The sequence below is a fragment of the Scyliorhinus torazame genome, chromosome 2, assembly GCF_047496885.1.
Source record: "Scyliorhinus torazame isolate Kashiwa2021f chromosome 2, sScyTor2.1, whole genome shotgun sequence".
In the NCBI taxonomy this organism is placed as follows: domain Eukaryota; kingdom Metazoa; phylum Chordata; class Chondrichthyes; order Carcharhiniformes; family Scyliorhinidae; genus Scyliorhinus; species Scyliorhinus torazame.
Window position 1 is genome coordinate 391,674,979 of NC_092708.1, and position 17,952 is coordinate 391,692,930.

General features: G+C 54.7%; 1 protein-coding gene across 2 annotated transcripts in view; it reads left to right on the forward strand.

Moving 5' to 3' along the window:
* Positions 1-17,952, forward strand: part of LOC140405796 (uncharacterized) — a 390,195-nt gene that overhangs the window by 110,087 nt on the left and 262,156 nt on the right. The gene's annotated exons all lie outside the window — the stretch shown is intronic.

A 17,952-nucleotide genomic window follows, 5' to 3' on the forward strand; every position in this document is an offset into this window, starting at 1 on the left:
GCCCTGGAGTGTGCAGGAATTAAAACTTAGGGAGGAATCTTGCCAGAAATTGGCAAAGTGTCAGGTTCAGACAGAAATCCAGTGTGAAACATTCCAGTTGCACAGGCCAGTTTTTTCATGGGATCTTGAGCGTCTTTATTAAAACACACTGAGTGGGCATGGGTTAAGCCATCAGTCTGGCAGGGCAGGGCCTCTTAGGGGCGTGAACGGGTTCCAAAGAGACTGGGCACCGTTTTTAAAGGACGCCTGATCAATGCTGTAACTTAACGCACCCCAGCCCCCATCACAAAGGTATGGACATTGATCACCGGGAGCCCACCCCCCACCGCTATGACATTCATCGTTGGCTACCCACCTCTGATTCAGAGTGTCGTCTCAAAATCGCACACTTAATCCCCAAAAAAGCAACTGGGAGCAATGCCAGGGAAGAAAATCATAACGGTATTAAAAATTGGGTGATTGTTAAAAACATTTTCTTCAAACACTTTTGTTTTTGTCAGGAAAACGAAGGTAGTTTTGAGGGATTTATATTGGTAAACGTTAGAAATAAAGTGTTGTTTTAAATGGATTTAATTTAATGTTTCATTGCCTGGAAGGGTAAAACCTATAGTTAGATTCATACTGGATAAAGGTGTTTGTATGTGTGGGGGTTGGTTCGGTTCCAACTGTGACTATTGTGCTTAGAGAGGACTACAGCATGAAGAGTAAATAAAATGGCAGTTATTGCTTAGCAACCGAGGCCTTGTAAGCTTTTAAATTTTAGTTTAGCTAATTTGATGCCAGTTGGAGATAGGTCGTGAAAGAGAAAGCAGCTCTCACAGCTCTGCGAGAAAGCAGTTGATTTTCAAAGGCGAAAGAGTGAACATCTCTCTCAGCCTTGCGAGAAGAAATTTACTTAATTACTATCAAGTAATGGTTAAGAAAACAGATGCTGGAAACCTAAAGACCAGCTAGTTAAAGAAACTAGAGAAATGGGGAGAGATTCTCCACTCCCGCGCCGGTTGGGAGAATCGCCTGGGCCGCCAAAATTTCCCGGGACGCCGGTCCGACGCCCTCCCGCGATTCTCCCAAGCGGCGGGAATGGCCCGGTCGTGTTCCGTGGGCTCAGGCCGGAGAATCGCCGGAGACACCCAAAATGGCGATTCTCCGGCACCCCCGCTATTCTCAGGCCCGGATGGGCCGAGCGGCCAGGCCAAAACGGCGGGTTCCCCCGGCGCCGTCCACACCTGGTCGCTGCCATCGGGAACAGCGCGCGAACGCTGGGGGGACGGCCTGCGGGGGGGCGAGGGGGGATCCTGCACCGGGGGGTACCTCAAATGTGGGGTGGCCCGCGATCGGTGCCCACCGATCGTCGGGCTGTCCTCTCTGAAGGACGACCTCCTTCCTTCCACGGCCCCGCAAGATCCGTCCGCCATCTTCTTGCGGGGCGGACTTAGAGAGGACGGCAACCACGCGTGCGCGGGTTGGCGCCGGCCAACCTGCGCATGCGCGGATGACGCCAGTTATGCGGCGCCGGCCACGTCATCTATGCGGCTCCGCCTTTACGCGGGCGACAAGGCCTGGCGCATGTAGATGACGCGGCCCCGATCCTAGCCCATTGTCAGGGCCTGAATCAGGCGGGATCGGGGCCGTTTCGCGCCGTCGTGAACCTCAACGGCGTTCACGACGGCGCGGCCACTTCGGCGCGGGAGTGGAGAATCCCGCCAATGAAGTCTGGAGTTAAGTGAACAGAGACCAATGTATACTTCAGAAGAAAGAGTAAATAAAGTGTTCTGAGTTAAAGAGACAATTGCAGTAACCAATTTAAAGTGGGGTAACAGCCTTTAAAGATAAATCAAACGTCTGACACTATTTTAATGCAGGCTGGGAACCGAGAGGAGAGGCATTTTCGCAGCAGTCAAGATAAAGAAACCCAAAAGGGGCTGGTGTAAAATTCTGACTGGATTCGCTGTTAAGTGTCATTTGGAAAACCTGGTTAGGATTTCAAGAATGCAAACTACTAAGGGAAAGCATACTTATGAGTGAAAATTTTAAAGTATGTTTTGGGAGTGGAGTTTGGAAACGCTCATGAAACAATCATCTGGGGAGATTCTGAGGAGACATCCACAAACATTCATTTGGGGTTCAGAGTGGAGATTTATTTGTCTTCTTGTGTGCTTAGAAGGGACTTTGTAAATGAGACTATTGTAGATTAAATTGTACTTTGTAATCCGTGTTAACCCTAAACTTTGTGGTTAATTGTTGAGATAAAGGGGAGTAAAGGCATATTGTATCACCTTCATGTTTAATACATTTTTTAACTTGTTATTAAAATTAATTAGAGGTCCTGAGACTCCGTTCTTCACGTTTTATCAAAAATAATAAAAGAGACTGGAGCCTCTCGAGGAGGAGGAAACTGCAGCAGCGGAGCCTGCCCCAGAGGAACAGGAGGCAGCGGCTGTGGATGAAGAGCCGGCTGCCCAACAGGCTGAGGAGGAGAAGGAGGTGCATAGGAGGCGCCGCATGAGGCCTTGCGTGTACTGGCAGCGCCTGTCATTCGAGGACCTGCCGGATTGGGCAACCATCGAAGACTCCGGCTGAACAGGGGGACAGTGCGACATATATGCCAGATCATGGTGCACCTGGCACTGTGGGGGAGTGGGGGAGGACACCTGCTCCCGGTGGCCGACCAGGGTGAAGGTCGTTCTGACCTTCAATGCCACGGGGTGGGATGGGGGTGGGACACCGGAGCAGTGAGCGCTGGCTGAACTGCAGTCGCTGAGCCAAGCCTGCCCCCCCATCCCCCCACCCACCGTGCCCCCTCTGCGGCCAGCCCAGTCCATGTCACCCCTCACACCTTTCTCACAGAACACCGAGGCAGGTTTTAACATTGTGCACTGGGCAGCACGGTAGCACAGTGGTTAGCATTGTGGTTTCACAGTGCCAGGGTCTCAGGTTTGATTCCCGACTGGGCCACTGTCTGTGCGGAGTCTGCACGTTCTCCCCCGTGTCTGCGTGGTTGTCCTCTGGGTTCCTCCCACTAATCCCGAAAGACGTGCTGTTAGGTAATTTGGACATTCTGAATTCTCCCTCTGTGTACCCGAACAGGCGCCGGAATGTGGTGACTAGGGACTTTTCACAGTAACTTCATTGCAATGTAAGCCTACTTGTGACAATAAAGATTATTAAAATAAAGGTGTTTACTGTGAAAATATATATACAGATACGTGCCCCAGCCTCTATCATTAAACTGTACCCTGCACCCGGGCCAATTTAACAGGTGTCCACTTTTCTGGCTTTAAAGGCCCTAACGCTATTTCTAGGTGGATCCCCAGGCAGTACAGTAAGAGCGGAGGCGGCCTTCTGTGATATCCTCCCTGCGACCTAGGTCCCCTTTGGCGGGCATCTTCTGGCGCGAACGGGCTTGCATAGGCCCAGTTGCTTATCGGGTGTCCTAGGTGGTGTGGTGCGGCCCTGTTCTGCCTGCATGCGGCAGGGACAGGAGGGGAGAGTCTGAGGTGCTGCGATGTTCCGGCACCTTACCTGCGGGAGTCACCGGCAGGGGACCCTACACCTCCCCCTCCCTTGGGATGGCCCCCGGGCTACTCCACGGGACGGGGGTGCAAGCAGAGATATCCTCTGAGGCAACCCCGCCACCTGACACTGCCAGCCCTGGAGGTCATCTCGTTTTGGCCAGGGTCCGCATTCTCATGCCCATGGAGCCCAAGGAGTGGACCACCTCCGCCTGTGACTGAGCCACCATCTTCTAGGTGTGTGCCACATCAGCCGGTGACTGTGCCATTTCTCTCTGGGACTGGGCCACCTCCCTCTGCGTCTGTGCCACGTCAACCAGTGCCTGGGCAATGCTGCCAATGCTCTCAGCGATGGCCCACTGTGAATGGGCCATGCTCAGGAGCGCCGCTGCAATGTTCAGGTGGCTCTGGCACATGGCTGCCTGTGAGAGGGCAACACTGGGCCTCGGCCACCGCCTGCACAGATTGCCCCAGGCCTTGGAAATGCTGATCCATAGCCAAAACCCTTGCCCCCAAGACCTCCACCACGGACGCCACCCATGCGGTGTTGGCCCGATGACATGCTAGGCCGGCAGTACCTCCTGCTCCTGCACGTGGTTGGACTCCTCCACCTGCACCTGCAGGTGCTGGATGCTCACCGGCAATCCGTCATGCAGTCCTTGGCTCTGTGAATGCAGCTCAACGATCGATGGGACTGTCCGTTCCAGAAGCCCAAACCCCGTCTGGGTGGCAGCTGGTCCCTGGGGTTGGCCCGCCTTCTGACCGTCCGCCCCCTTTGGAGTTCCTACCTTACCTGCTGTACCGGGTTAGCTGAGTGGTGTGCACCAGATAGTGCCCCAGGACCCTTTTCACTAAAGTGCCCAACGAGGTGAGTGCCTCTGGGATGTTGGAGCATGTTGGAGGCAGCTGTGACGGGAAGTCAGTGTCATCATCGGACTCAAGCTCCGGGGTGGCCTGGGTTTCGATTTGATGGCTCTCGTCTGTGTCGGTGTCATCCTCGTCACTGCTCAGCACCCGGGGCTCTAGCTCTGGCTGAGGCGGGGATCACCAGAAGGACCCTCCCTATCACCAGTAGGTCCTGCAATACACAAGACAAGACACATGATTAGACTGTGGGCTGGGGAAGAGTGGGGAAGTTGGGAGTGTATGGAGCGGGGTAAAGGGGTGACCTGGGGGTGAGGGTGGTGTGAGGGTGATTGTGGTTTCGGGGGCGGAGGTGTGACACACAGGTGGCTTCAGTGGCCAGGGCACCTGGCCATGGTGGTTGGCATGGGTGCCAGCATGTCGTGCAGGGTGGGGGTTTGGATACCCTCCAGATGGGGTGGGGGGGGGGGGGGTTACGGGTGAGTAGGACGGGCTTTGGTGCCAGGAAAACAGTGCTGCCTACTCATGCTGACCGCCCTGAGGAGGTTGTGCAGTTTTTTCCTGCATGCTGGCCGGTCCGGACGGTGTTCATGGCGCTGACGGTCTCTGCCACCTGCGGCGAGCACAGCGAATGGCGGCTAGCAGCCTCCTTCTCGGGCCATGGTACAGGTTTGCTCACCTCCACGGTGTCCATCAGCGTTTCAAGCTCGGCTTCCGTGATCCTTGATGCTGCTCCCTCGCTGCCATCTTGTTGGCTGGGATGGTGTGTGTGGGAGTGAAGTGTGTATACGCAGCTGCAGCTTGTCAGCCTCCTGAGTGTCAATTGAGAATCCGGCACCTTTTCTCATTGGAATCGATTGTGTTCCACGTGGCGCCGGTGCTAGCCCCTTAACGGGCGATGAATCAGTCTAGGTGTGGCGCCAGTTTTGCTGTCATAGAAGTCCACAAATCTTGCCCCGGTCTTTTGAGAAAGGGTTCCATTCTGGGATCTTTCCATCAGTTGAAACATCAAGTAGGATGGTAACATTTTTTTATAAAACTATCTAAGATGGCAGAAAAAGACCCATTTGACCTTGACAGTCGAGAAGCACTGAATTGGATAATGAAGAATCTGTTGGCTTTCCAATTAACCATTGAAAGGTGAGGCGCCATGAAGATGGATGACCAAGAGAACAACCATGGGGCAGGGTGTTTGGAGGCAATCATATGTTGGCATTTTCAGGAAAATGCTCATCCAGAGTTGGAAACCAAATTCACACCCTGACTGCAATATTCCACAAGGTGCTCTCCAATGTAGCCATAATTAATTTGATGCTTACCTAGCAGGGCTTGGTAATGACTCAGGAAGATCTTCATTTGATTTTTTTTTTCATTTTACTGGTTGGGAGGAGTGGGAGGGGCTCCTCTGCCAACCCCTTTCCCCTCCCACCCACACCCAAGATAATCCTCTTGCAATCACTTTCCTGGTCCTCTCACCATGATACCTTGACTGCCAAACATTGTGATTAGTTGAGTGCAGAGTTTTCTGCCCATCAGGAGCTCCGATGGGGCGAATGCACATTGCAGCTGGGTGGATCTATAAGTTAAAAGTGTTAAACGGAAGCTTTTGTTCTTTCTCAGAAGGATTTTTATGGTGCATGTGTCCCTTTCTGCCTCACCCATTTAAAAAAAAAAAAAAAAAAAAATTTAGAGTACCCAATTCATTTTTTCCAATTAAGGGCAATTTAACGGGGCAAATCCACCTACCCAGCACATCTTTGGGTTGTGGGGGCGAAACTCATGCAAACACAGGGAGAATGTGTAAACTCCACACGGACAGTGACCCAGAGCCGGGATCGAACCTGGGTCCTCAGCGCCGTGAGACAGCATTGTTAGCCACCGTGCTGCCCTCTGCCTCACCCATTGATTGTGGATGCCTTGGGGAGTTGGTTTGGTTTTGAAAGCTGTAGCTGATGACAAATTGGGTAAAGTATTCAGTTATGAATTGCTGACTGTTATCGAATCTCTCTCTCTGGTCCAGCTTGTGCAGCACATACATTGGCAGTTTGCGATGATTTCTTCAATGGGCCTTGATATGCCCAGCTACCATATTGTAGATGAGGTATGCGATCTGCATTTTGTAATGCCCAGGTGGCTTTGTTGAATTTTTGGAGAATCTTCAGATGTAGGGAGATCTGAATGACTGAATTGCTGTAACCTGCAATGCTATGGACCAGGTGGTGGAAAATGGGATTAAAATGAGCGGCTAGTTTCTTTATTCTCTTTTTTGGCTAGTGCAGACATGATGGGATGAGTGAGATCTTTCTGCACCGTAACATATCTATGGTTCTGTGTTTTTTTAGTACATAAAATAATAATCTTCATTAGTGTCACAAGTCGGCTTACATTAACACTGCAATGCAGTTACTGTAAAAATACCCTAGTCGCCACATTCCGGCGCCTGCTCGGGCACAGTGAGGGAGAATTCAGTATGTCCAATTCACCTAACAAGAACATCCTTTGGGATTTGTGAGAGGAAAACGGAGCAGCCGGAGGAAACCCATGCAGACATGGGGAGAACTTGCAGACTCCGCACAGGCAGTGACCTAAGCCAGGAATTGAATCCAGATCCCTGGCGCTGTGACTCAGCAGTGCTAACCATGGTTCTACATTGCCACCCATCATCTAGGAGAAGTGTTTCTGCTGTTCAAACCAAATGTTATGACTGTCACCTGGCCTCTAATGTGGCAATCCATATCGACAGTAGCAGCGGATGTGGATACACTCCTCGGATGTGATCTAACGACTTCGTCGCGCCCGACTCGGGATGCGACGAGGCCAATAAATCTTGCGAGAGGCCTCTCGCGAGATATATGATGCTTGATGTGCCTCGCGAGATCTATGAGGCATCGCAATCTGGATCCTGCCTTCAATGGGCTGTGTCAGGGTTCCCAGGTGGCATCTTGCCCGCACTGTGGTCAGGCCTGGGGGTGCCATGCCCTTATGAGGTGAGGTGTGGGGGGCTTGAGGACCCCTTATTGGTAAGTTGGGGTGTTGGGTGGGGTGCCTTGAGGCTGTGGTGGGGGCATCTTGAGGCCATGGTGGGGGGAATCCAGAGATTGGCGCACCAGTTAAAAATGGTGCCTTGATCTCTTCCTGCACTGACGGGCTGAGCTCGTTAGTGCAGGAAATAGCCCTTAGTGTGGCCTCAGCGGGGCATTAGTCACCGAGCCCCAAAAATGAAGCAGGTTCCTGTTTAATAGCAGGGTCATTCCAGGCGCTGCAAGAGCCAGGAAACACCTGCGAGAACCAGCAAACATTTGGAAATGCATCCAAAATGGGACTCTGTTTCATTTCCATTAAATTGCGCCCCTCATCTCACATCTGCTCTTGAGGGATTTACTGAAGTTTCCCTCAGGCAGCTGACAGTTGTCTCCTCACCAACTGGGTGCACGACTTGAGTTCCTCAACCAGGTTGACATCATGTAACCCAAGGAAAGTCATCTATGGCCCTGGATAGAGTGTCTGCAATCGTTTGATGTTTCCCTTGAACATACACTGCCTCATATGTAAATCTCATGAGATGCAAATGGAATCTCCAAATCTCTGGGGCCACCTTTGCAAGTTCCTTCTCGACTAATAATGTGACCAGTGATTTGTGAACCATTTCAGTGGTGACTTACCGGCCTACAATGTAGCCTGAGAACATTTTGCAAGCCCATATGACCACAAGAGATTCCTTTTCAATAATGGCACACCGTATCTCTTTGTCTGACAGTCTTCTGGATGCATGACATACTGGTTGGCAAAATCCATTGAATATAGTGCAGAAGGAGGCCATTCAACCCATCACATCTGCACCGATCTTCTGAAAGAGCACGCTACCCTGGCCCACTACCCCGCCCTATCTTGGTAACCCCACCAAATCTGCACACCTCTGGGCACTATTAGGCAATTTAGCTTGGCCAATCCACTTAACTTGAACATCTTTGGACTGTGGGAGGAAAAGGAGCAGCCGGCAGAAACCCACATAGACATGGGGGAGAAAGTGCAAACTCCACAAAAACAGTCACCCAAGGCAAGAATTGGACCCGGGTCCCTGGCGCTGTGAGGCATCAGTGCTAACCACTTTGCCACCCACCTAGTAGTCCATCCAATAGTTCCTGAAATTAAATTGTCCCTAGGCCTGTGGACAAGATATCCTCTGGTATAATAGTGGATGGGGATGGGTCATAATGAGCGAGGATTTTGGGTGAGAGCAGCATGGCTTTAATTTTCCCAAACATTTGCTCTTGGCGTACATCCCAGCCCAAGCCTGGCCTTTTTTGAGAAAGTGCAGCAGGAGTTCTTTGGCTTGTGCCAGGTCTTTGTCTTAGCAGTGTATTAAGCCAACCAATTTTAATGGTGGCATGGTGGCACAGTGGTTACTTTTTCTGTCTCAGAGCACCAGGGACCCAGGTTCGATTCTCACCTCGAGTGACACACTGTGTGGCGTGATTTTCCTCCGGGTGCTCCGGTTTCCTCCCACAGTCCAAAGATGTGCAGGTTACGTGGATTGGCCAGGGCATGCTAAATTGCCCCTTAGTGTCCAAAGGTTTGGTGGGGTTACAGAGATAGAGCGGGGGAATGCACCTAGGTATGGTGCTCTTTTGGAGGGTAGGTGCAATCCTGATGGGCTGAATGACCTCCTTCTACACTAGGGATTCTATGATTCAATTTAGTGCAGCTTATCACTTGAGTGCAATTTAGAAAGAGAATGCTAGGGGTTGTATAATTAAGGGTGTTAGGGAGAGAAGAGCTTGTTTGCTTTCTAATTTTCTCAGCCTTCAGGAAGTGGCCTTACTCTGCTACAGGAAAAGAAGCTGATTATTTGGTAAGACTCTGGTAAGTATGAGGTTTATCATTTGAAATAGTATAGCAATTGGTGATAAGGTTAATAAAATATACAAAAACAAAAGTAAAATATGCAACAGAAAGAAATAATTGAAATAGTTAGGATGGCAGGAGAAGTAATGCGTTAAAGCTACAGCATGTGGGAGCTGCGCAGTCCAAAGATGTGCAGGTTAGGTGGATTGGTCATGTTAAAACTGACCTGTACATTAGTTGGGGTTACGGGGATACTGCGGGGAATGGGTTAGGTTACATTCCTCTTTCAAAGGGTCAGTGCAGACCCGATGGGCCAAATGGCCTCCTTCTGCACTGGGGATTCTATGATTATATGATTTGAAGTAAGCAGGATTTGATAGACAATACAAAGACATGGCTGTAGGAGGACATATGGATTGGACCCTGAATATTGAAGGGTACAGGATACTTAGGAAGGATATGAAGTGTGGAAAAGGTGGAGGGGGTGGCTCAGTCAATTAATGATGGTATTAACAAAATAGAGAGAGATGAGTTCAGGCTGTCATATACATTGGGTGGATTTCTCTCGATGCTGTCTTGTTGAGTTGAGGTCAACACATACGGGTGGACACATTTGGCTAATCTGGAATATCATTTGGTCCACTGAGAATGGAGATATGACCCCCAATTTTGTCATCTTATCCCAGTTGTTGCCCCAAACACTTCATGAGGCAGTGTAGTAGTTTCCATGGTGTTAACAGGCACACAGACTTGGCTTCCTCCCCATATGTAATACTGGATGTAGTCCTCAATCTATTGAAGAGTTTGGGAAACTCAATTGCTGGTTGACCTTGTCAAATTTTTGAAGCTTGAAGCCAAACAGAGCTTTCTGCTTACAAGGGAAGTTCTTGATTATGGACTACAAATAATGTCTCCTTATTTATTCATCTTTATATTAGAATGTCTCCTGCAATGTACCTTTAACTGGGAGCTTGATGGCTCCTGATCCATACAGCTGTATTGGTGATATCAGGTAGTGTGTGACCAGCCATGATTCCTTGTCTGCAATGACCATAACACTGGCTTGCTTGGTCAATTTGAAACTGATAAGATGACCGTTTACCGAGATCGATTTTGGAACTGTTTCACGGTCGTCATTAGACCTTTAGTTTAAATTTCACCATCTGCCATGGTGGGATTTGAACCCGGGTCCCCAGAACATTACCCTGGGACTCTGGATCACTAGTCCAGTGCAATACCAGTACCTCCAGTCAGTTTGGACCACAGCAAACATGTTTACAATAAGTGTTTGAACCCTGAGCATCTTTGCATCAGAATTTATGAGCTTGAGGCTGAACTACAACCATTGTGATGCATCAGGAAATACAAAAGACAATCCAGGATCCTTGATTCATGCAAGAAGCACAATTAGGTTTCTTCCTGGTGTGGTACCTCAAAGTCATGGGACCCTCTGCCTTTCTGGGTGTCTTAACTTTACAAAGTATCTCAGGCAGTTGCAGTTGAAGCACTGCACTGAGATTACTGCACTTTGCTCTCGCCTGTAAGGTTATTTGGCTCCATAGCACCCACATGACCGCCCAACGTCCTGTGATCTGTTTATCAATTGGTCTGAAATCTCTCTGCCCCTTTACTGTTTTACTAACTGGAGAGTGGGCTGCTTTGTACCACGGCTTGCCTTTGCAAGATAAAATGTTTGCCGATTTCAGACTGTCTGGTGAGCTGTATGGCCTTTTCTAGAATCAGACCTTCCTTGACCTGTCGTATGTCTGAAAAGGCATTGTCAGCCACTCTGACAACAATTCTGTTCCTTATCAGTTTTGACATGAGGTCATGGAAGTCACAGCCTTCAGCCAATCTATAGTTTGTTTATAAAAGAGCTAATTAGCTTTCCAGGTTGTTGGATACATTTGTTGAGTTTCATGCTCTCTAAAATGTTGCTTCTCAGATTAAAATATGTACCAAATGATTTTACAACTTCATCAAATTTAACTGAGGATTACTGATATTCCTTGCCTCGCATTAATATCATTGGCTGTCGGGCCACTGAATAAAGTAGTGTTTCATTTGTTCAGTGTCTGCATTATTATCCAGCCCTGAAGCTACCATGTATCTTAAGAATCTTTTCCACCAAATCTCCAATTATGTGTTTGGCCTGGCCTCTGGGCCAGTTCAAGGTGGTCTGGAAATGGTGATTTTGTTGTCTATGGTTCTTTAATTCAGGTGAGCACAGCCGTAAATACTGTGCAAGTTTTAAAGGTAGTGCTGCAGTCATCGTTTTTCAAAGATTCTTCTCGCTCTTGTCACGTTTTGGCAGGCACCCACAGTGATGGAGATTCCAACCTCTTTGTCTTTAGCTTTGTGCAGTGGCTTACTCTTATCACCTATTCTGGGTCTTCCTGCGATAACAGAAGATTTTCAGGCATCTGGGGCGAAATTCTCCGGAAACGGCGCGATGTCCGCCGACTGGCGCCCAAAACGGTGCCAATCAGACGGGCATCGTGCCGCCCCAAAGGTGCGGAATGCTCGCATCTTTGAGGGCCGAGCCCCAACATTGAGGGGCTAGGCCAACGCCGGAGGAATTTCCGCCTCGCCAGCTGGCGGAAACGGCCTTGTTGCCCCGCCAGCTGGCGCGGAAATGACATCTCCGGGTGGCGCATGCGCGGGAGCGTCAGCGGCCGCTGACAGTTTCCCACGCGTGCGCAGTGGAGGGAGTCTCTTCCACCTCCGCCATGGTGGAGACCGTGGCGGAGGCGGAAGGGAAAGAGTGCCCCCACGGCACAGGCCCGCCCGCGGATCGGTGGGCCCCGATCGCAGGCCAGGCCACCGTGGGGGCACCCCCCGGGGTCAGATCGCCCCGCGCCGCCCCCAGGACCCCGGAGCCCGCCCACGCCGCCTTGTCCCGCCAGTAAGGTAGGTGACTTAATTTACGCCGGCGGGACAGGCAATTTATCGGCGGCACTTCGGCCCATCCGGGCCGGAGAATCGAGCGGGGGGGCCCGCCAACCGGCGCGGCGCGATTCCCGCCCCCGCCGAATATCCGGTGCCGGAGACTTCGGCAACCGGCGGGGGCGGGATTCACGCCAGCCCCCGGCGATTCTCCGACCCAGCGGGGGGTCGGAGAATGTCGCCCCTCACAATTGATTCCCAGCTTTGGCTGAGGTTCTCAAACCTTCCACTTTTTGTTTCTGCTTGGCCACCATGTGTTATGGTGCTGATTCTGAATCTGAGCTGGCCACAGTACTTTTCAAAATGGACTACTTTGACTTTTTTTACATGATTGAAGCTTTTAAAATAAATAATCTTTATTAGTATCACCAAGTAGCACAGGGCTAAATTGCTGGCTTTGAAAGCAGACCAAGGCAGGCCCGCAGCGCGGGTTCAATTCCCGTACCAGCCTCCCGAACAGGCGCCGGAATGTGGCGACTAGGGGCTTTTCACAGTAACTTCATTGAAGCCTACTTGTGACAATAAGTGATTTTCATTTCATTTCAATGAAGTTACTGTGAATTCAGAATGAAAAATCCCATGCAGACACTGGGAGAATGTGCTGACCCCGCACAGACAGTGACCCAAGCCGGGAATCGAAACCGGGTCCCTGGCGCTGTGAAGCAATAGTTTAAGACAAATATTGGCTTAGAACTGAACTTTTTTATCACCTAGGTTTAGGTCCTTTGACCCAGTCGGCATTTGCAATCAACCTCCACGTAATATTATGGTGTCCTGAGTTGTGGTGGTGTTTTCTCTCCTGCCTTTCTGCTTCCTATTTTGCAAGGGAGCCTCCTTCAGGTAATCTTCCTCTGTATCTTCACTTCACATTCTTTCAGTCAAGTCAAAATACTGCTCCTTCAATTTTCCAGCTTTTGAATTTCTGTTCCAATTTCTCCGAGGTTCTCGGTTTTTCCATTAGCTGTCACCATGTTGTATGTTCAGCACGTCTCACAAAAAGTTCTGGGGCGTCATTCTCCGACTCCCCGCCGGGTTGGAGAATGGCCGTTGGCCGCCGTGAATCCCGCCCCCGCCCCCGCCGAAGTCTCCGAAGGGAGAAAAGTCGGCGGGGCGTTAATGGCGCCGCTGCCGCGGAGAATGTCACGGGTCTGCGCAAGGCAGCCGATTTTCGGCCTGCCGATATTCTCCCTTCCGGATGGGCCGAAATCCCGTCGACGTGATGACCGTTCACGTCGACGTGAATCAAACCTCCTTTTCATCGGCGTGACCCGGTGCTCCAGGCTCACGCCGACCAGCGAGGAGGTGAGTGACGGCCTGGGGGGTTGGCTCTGGGCAGGAAATGGCGTGGCCGCAGACTGATTGCGTGAGGAGAGGTGTGTCTCGGCTTGTGTGTGTGTGTGTGCGGCGGGGGGGGGGGGTGGTGGTTAGAGTAGGCTGGGCTCCGGGGGAGTGCCGGGAGGGGGTCCGTGCTGGGGTGGAGGTTGGGGGTTGGGGGGGGTCCGTGCTGGGGTGGAGGTTGGGGGTTGGGGGGGGTCCGTGCTGGGGTGGAGGTTGTGGAGGGGGTCCGTGCCGGGGTGGAGGTTGGGGGTTGGGGGGGGGTCCGTGCTGGGGTGGAGGTTGGGGAGGGGGTCCGTGCTGGGGTGGAGGTTGGGGGTTGGGGGGGTCCGTGCTGGGGTGGAGGTTGGGGGTTGGGGGGGGTCCGTGCTGGGGTGGAGGTTGTGGAGGGGGTCCGTGCCAGGGTGGAGGTTGGGGGTTGGGGGGGGGTCCGTGCTGGGGTGGAGGTTGTGGAGGGGGTCCGTGCCGGGGTGGAGGTTGGGGGTTGGGGGGGGGGGTCCGTGCTGGGGTGGAGGTTGGGGAGGGGGTCCGTGCCGGGGTGGAGGTTGGGGATTGGGGGGGTCCGTGCTGGGGTGGAGGTTGGGGGGGGTCCGTGCCAGGGTGGAGGTTGGGGAGGGGGTCCGTGCCGGGGTGGAGGTTGGGGGTTGGGGGGGGTCCGTGCCGGGGTGGAGGTTGGGGAGGGGGTCCGTGCCGGGGTGGAGGTTGGGGGTTGGGGGGGGTCCGTGCTGGGGTGGAGGTTGGGGAGGGGGTCCGTGCCGGGGTGGAGGTTGGGGGTTGGGGGGGGGGTCCGTGCTGGGGTGGAGGTTGGGGAGGGGGTCCGTGCCGGGGTGGAGGTTGGGGATTGGGGGGGTCCGTGCTGGGGTGGAGGTTGGGGGGGGTCCGTGCCAGGGTGGAGGTTGGGGAGGGGGTCCGTGCCGGGGTGGAGGTTGGGGGTTGGGGGGGGTCCGTGCCGGGGTGGAGGTTGGGGAGGGGGTCCGTGCCGGGGTGGAGGTTGGGGGTTGGGGGGGGGTCCGTGCTGGGGTGGAGGTTGGGGAGGGGGTCCGTGCCGGGGTGGAGGTTGGGGGTTGGGGGGGGGTCCGTGCTGGGGTGGAGGTTGGGGAGGGGGTCCGTGCCGGGGTGGAGGTTGGGGGTTGGGGGGGGGTCCGTGCTGGGGTGGAGGTTGGGGAGGGGGTCCGTGCCGGGGTGGAGGTTGGGGGTTGGGGGGGGTCCGTGCTGGGGTGGAGGTTGGGGAGGGGGTCCGTGCCGAGGAGGGTGATGGGAGGGCAAATGAGTTGGTCCACCTGGCCAGGTGCCAGCCTCCAACAGTTGGACCCATGCGGTCCATGCCACCTGGCTGGGGGGAGGAGGGGATATGGGCAATGATGACATGTCGTCGTTCCCCTCCCCCCCACCAGGCCGTCATGTTTTCAGACCATCCAGCGATGTTGGCCGCCGTGGTGGCAGCCGCTCATGTCTATGTTGCCCTGGATGAGGAGGAGGAGGAGGAGGAGCGTGCCAGAGAGGCGGCGCAGGCTGCCGCAGAGGGGCAGGCGGCAGCCGCCCAGGCTGGAGGGACACCTGACCGACAGGACGAGGAGGGGGAGGAGGACGTCGCGGCCCCACGGCAACGGAGGCACCCGAGGGCGCCCCGTGTGTACCGGCCCCGGCAGTCATACCAGGACCTCACGGACCGGGAATGCAGGAGGAGACTCCGGATGAGCCGGGAAACCGTGGCACACATCTGCCACCTGCTGGCACACCTGTCACCGCGTGGCACTGGCGGGGGACACCCTCTCCCCGTGTCCGTCAAGGTTACGGTGGCCCTGAACTTTTATGCAACGGGGTCATTCCAGGTACCGAGTGGGGACCTGTCCGGCATATCGCAGACATCGGTGCATCGGTGCATCCGGGCAGTGACAGATGCCCTTTATGCCATGGCGCACCGCTACATCCGCTTCCCCGTGGACCGGGCCAGCCAAGATGCCCGGGCCGTGGGCTTCTCTGCCGTTGCCGGGTTCCCCATGGTCCAGGGCGCGATCGATGGGATGCACGTCGCCGTGCGGCCACCTGCAGATAACAGGGCCGTATTCACTAATAGGAAGGGGACCTATTCGATGAACGTACAGGTGGTCTGCGACCACCGCATGATGATCCTGCACGTCTGCGCCCGTCACCCAGGCAGTGTACACGACTCATTCGTGTTGTCGCGGTCATCCATCCCCGGCATGTACGAGGGACGCCATCCCCGGCTGAGGGGCTGGTTGCTGGGCGACAGGGGCTACCCATTGCGATCGTGGCTGATGACGCCTATACGGAGGCCACGCAATGAGGCGGAGAACCGCTACAATGATGCCCATGTAGCGACAAGGGGAGTGATCGAGAGGTGCTTTGGCGTGCTGAAGATGCGTTTCAGGTGCCTGGACCTCTCTGGGGGCGCCCTCCAGTATCGGTCAGATAGGGTCGGCCGCATCATTGTGGTGTGCTGCGTCCTGCACAACATAGCCCAGCAGAGGGGCGATGTGCCACAGGCAGAGGAGGGCGGAGTGGAGGAGCAGCAGGAAGAGGCCCAGTCCTCCCCAGATGAGGGGGATGGGGGCAATGGTCAGGGCAGACGGGGTAGACACAGGCGGGTGGCTGTCCACCATTACCGGCTGGCCCAGCGGGCACGGGACAGACTGATAGCCGCCCGCTTCACTGACTAGATGGGCGTGGGAATCGGGTAGTATGGCCACAGACCGCACACCATGGCAACAGCCGACCACCCACAGCCCCCACCCATCCACCCACCCAGCACCCTCACCCCCCTCCCCAACCCCACACACCCCACCTGCATGCACACCACCCCCCCCCCCCCAATTGCCGATCCACCGGCGGCACAACGGGCCGGGCTCACCCAGTTGCGGGTGGACGCGTGTCTATCGCAGGCCATGGAGGATGATGACAACCCGCCCGGCGATGAGCTCCTGGCTCTACATCGTTGGACTATGTCTGACCCATGGCCACAGTACCACCATCCACCCGGACCATCCCTGCATGCGGCTGTGACACTGCAGCGCACGGTCCCGTCCTCTGCCCGGGGGATGTTGATGGCGGCCCAGGGAGAAGGGGGCAGACTCACCTGGGGCTGAGGTAAGACCACCCGTCACACACACACTTGCGCTCAACGTACATGACACGCCCGCACACTTTGGACAGAGCACAAAGGCAGCTTCGGTAGGTGTAACATTGACTTTAATAACCAAAGGAGTTCATGCACGTGCCCTAGCCCCTAAAACTCATCTGTGCCCTGCACCCGTGCCAACTTACTCAGTGTCTAATTGTTTGGCCTTACGGGCCCTTTGACTACGTCTACGTGGTTCCCCAGACGGTACAGCAGAACTGGAGGTGGACTCCTGTGATTCCTGCCCTCTGACACTGGATCCCTTTGGCGGCCGTTTCCTGGGGCGTCCTGGCCTAGATGGGCCAGGCTGCGGCCCGGGCGACTGGGATGGCGAGCTGCCAGCCTGTCCTGCCCGTTGCCCACCCGATGCACCTGGGACGGAAGGGGGGGAGTCCGAGGTGTCGCGGTGTACCGGGACCTCCCCTACAGAGGGAGCCGGGACGGACCACACCACCTCCTCCTCCCTCGGGGTGCCCGATGGCCCCCAGACCTCTACATGGGTGGGGGATGCGAACGGACTGGCCATCCGACGCGCCCCCGACATCTGGCGCTGCCAGTCCTGGAGGCCCGTGCTGGTATCGACAGGGGTCTGCAGGTTTGCAGCCATGGAGCCCAGGGGGTTGTTAAACCCTGTCTGTGACAGTGCGACGCCGGCTCGCACATGGCCACTGGCGCCGATGCCCTCAGCGATGGCTTGCTGAGACTGGGCCATGGCCTGCTGAGACTGGGCCATGGCCTGCAGAGACTGGGCCATGGCCTGCTGAGACTGGGCTATGGCGTTGAGCGCCTCTGCCATCTGGCGCTGGCACTGGCTCATGGCCTCCTGTGAGAGGGCAGCCATTTCCTGGGCCACAGACGCCGCCTGCACGGAAGGCCCCAGGCCTCGCAAACCGTTCCCCATGTCTGACACCGTCGCACCCATTGCCTCCACCGCGGACGCCACCCGTGCGGTGTCAGCCTGGGTAGCACGAATGACCGGGACCACTCCCAGCTCCTGGACGCAGGTGGACTCCTCCACCTGCGACCGCAGCCGCCGCAAGCCACCCGTCACCCTATTCGCTCGTCTCCGTGTCGGTGGTTGCATCGGATCTATGTGTGGGTGTGGTAACTGCAGGAACCCGGGATCCATCTGGGCGGCAGAGGTTCGCTTGGCCTGGGCTGCCCTCCGACCGCCCGGTCCCTCTGCTGCTCCTACCTCCACCTGCTGTACCGGGACGGCTGTGTTGTGCGCACCAGTGAGTGTACCAGACGCCTCATCACTAAAGTGCCCAACCGTGGTGAGTGTTTCTGCGATGGTGGAGGGTGTTGGTG